Genomic DNA, 3,138 nt, shown 5'->3' with positions numbered 1-3,138 from the left:
TCCCCGATGCTTTTGCTAAGCTTGTTCTAAGTAGGTGCTTCAGACCACTGAGCCATCTCTCCAGCCCTTCATTAAATCTTAATGATACTGTGGCAACTTATTTTTCTTAACTGCTGTTCATATGTTAAGGATATTAATTCTCTTTGTATGTCAAGAAAGTTCAAGCTGTATTCAGGAATTCATTTATGGAAATTTGCAGGTTTTTTCACATTAGCATGATTTGTATTTATCATGTTCAGTTTTTATATTTTATAAATATATCCATCTTGTCAATGTGACTCTTGGGTTCTTCAGAATTCGTAGGCTTATTCCAATTCATAATTCACACATGGGTCCAATAGTTTTTTTGTTTGTTTGTTTTTGTGGAACCGGGGATTGAACTCAGGCCCTTGGGCTTGCCAGGCAAGCGCTTATTCAACTGAGCCATCTCCCCGGCCCCCGTAGTTTTTTTTCTATGACTATTTATTTACATTAAGCATTGAGTAAGCCTGGATCTGGTTTATGTGTACAGACCAAGGGAAGGACACGTGCGTTGTTTTTCTAATCCCTACCCACTTGTTCTATGTATGTATATTATCAATCTACTTCATCTCTCTTGTATAGGAAGGCCATCTGTGTCATATTCACAAGTGTTGTGAGTCTGTCTGCATGTACCATTGTATTAGTCATACTTACAAAGGAAGAATAAGTCAAAGTGGAAGACTGGGCATTTGACATGAAACCGCAGTGAAGTGTGAGCAAGTGGGAAGTCAGTGTGCCGAGAGGTCAGAGGGTATAAAGAGAAAGAGGAGCAGCAAAGGACTAGAGTCTGCAGAATACGGGAGAAGACTTTGATCCTCATGGCTAATGTTTCCATCAAAATCTTTGAACAAGAAGTATGAGTCCTAGGACTTTGGTCTACAGGAACAAATCAGGTCAGTAGATAATATATTAAGAAGGATGCAAAATGAAATGTCAGGTACAGGGTTAAGCAATTCTGACACAGTCATTCATTGGGATGCTATCTTACTTTTTCAGTGATTTCTATTTTTATATAGAAAACACAAAAGAACTTTAATATCCAAACAGGGTAAAGAATTCTGGAGTAATGACCCATTAAGAGTGAATCAGTTCAGGTTCTTTACAGTATCAAAAAGTAGAATCTGAATGCAAATTGCAAAGAATGAAATTACTTTAATAATTTTAAACTCCTTACCTGATACTAATACCAGTATAATTATTTGAACTAAAAAAAAATCTTCAAATGATTTACTTTAACATAAAGATTTAAATCAAAGTTAGCAATGTTTCCCAGAGATAATCAAAGGAAACCAAATATTTCTGGAGTACTTCTTAGGGTCTTTTTTTTGTGAATCTGATCTACATAATTTAGAGAAGAAAAAACTTATGAGTGACAGAAGGTTTAGAATGACCATGGTGGGCAAGTGAGATACCTCAACAGACTAAGTGCCTGCTTTGGCAAGCTCAGGGACAAGGGTTCAATCCCTGCTCCCACATGCTGCACTGGCCCCATCCTCAAGGCATGCTGAGCCAGCAACCGTGAGTCCAGGCAGTGTGGCACATACCTGTAATCTCAGCTCTGCAGAAACTGAAAACAGGAGAACCAGTCCAAGCCGTGTTCTGAGACCCTGTACCAAATACATAAAAATGAAAAAAAAAATAGAATGACCATGGTTAGTATTTTTACAAGAGTTTACAAACTGAGAAAATAATCTAGTTCTGGGCCGGCCAAATAACTGAGCAGATTAAAGTGCCTGCAAGAAGGTGGAGGGGCAGGGAGTTTGATCTCCAGGCCTGCAGTGCCAGCCCTGCCCCAGGGCGTGCTGAGAGGGCAATTGAGACTGGGCATGGTGGCGCGCGCCTGTAATCCCAGCTCTTACCAGGCTGTAAACAGGCGGATCACTATGAGTCCGATCTAGTAGCGAGACCCTGAACACCTTGTAGACCCTTCCCTAAAATACAAAAAAATCTAGTTTTTTAATATGATATAAATTTAGATTATAATTATGAATGATAGCACTATATCTGGATCTTTGTTTTCACATCATTTTTTGTTTCTTTTTTTTACCATTTTGTTATTAAAGTGACATTTAAATTTTTATTCTTGTATAAGAGTGCCATATTTTATTTTGTAACTCCTCCACAGTAGACCATTTTTGTCTAATTACAAAATAATAAGTGACCCAAATATATCCTCATCTATATTTGCTATTTTTAATTAGATAAGTTTTGAAAGTAGAATGTAATTGTTACACAGGTGTTTTTAGGTGACAAATGTCTAATCTTTTCAGGTTTTAGAGTTTTCCTAAGCTGAACATTTTAGGAGAGGAAAAACTGTTGAATGACAAAGAAGCCAGCAATAATTAGCCTGGTAACTAACCAAAAGCCCTTTATATGTTAGCTGAGCTTTTGCTTTTGAAGAGAAATTTAGAATCCCTTCAAAAGTCCACATACATTGATAGCATTGAGAAGAATGCAGTTTAGCTTTAGGTATTTTAGAAGCATAGGAAACATCTTTAATATCCATAAACAGATTTCCTCCTTCATGTATACGTGCAGCTCATGTATTCAGCAGTACCAGGCTTATTCCAGCAAAGCACACAAATGTAGAGCAGGTTTTTAAATGGAAAGATTGTTCAAGTGGTAGTTTTCATCCATATGATTGGTAGGAAATTCAAAGGGTAGAAACCACATAAATTTAGCTGATTGTTTTATGTATTTATAGATCAGTTACAATGCCTATTCTATGAGAAAGCACTTTTGGTCACCTTAAAAGTATTAAAATCATGTACTTTTTATTTTACAAATTTCTGCATAGCATTTAGGCAAAACTCGTAAGTGCATCATGTTAGTCCTCATATACAGTAATGTCTTGCTTCAAAAAGGATTCTGTTTGCAAATAATTTGATTCACAAACAAAAACATTTGCCAAAGTTTTGCCTCTTATCACAGTCTCCACATAGGGTGACAAATACAACCATGGCCATCTTTCCCAGCCAACACAAACACAATAGTCCCCCAAATTATAAAACAAATTGAGTTCTTTCTTTCTTTCTTTCTTTCTTTCTTTCTTTCTTTCTTTCTTTCTTTCTTTCTTTCTTTCTTTCTTTCTTTTTCTTCTCCTTCTCCTTCTCCTTC

Source organism: Octodon degus, unplaced genomic scaffold (genome assembly GCF_000260255.1).
Source record: "Octodon degus isolate 3935 unplaced genomic scaffold, OctDeg1.0 scaffold00413, whole genome shotgun sequence".
Lineage (NCBI taxonomy): Eukaryota > Metazoa > Chordata > Mammalia > Rodentia > Octodontidae > Octodon > Octodon degus.
Note: the sequence above shows the minus strand (reverse complement) of the source record.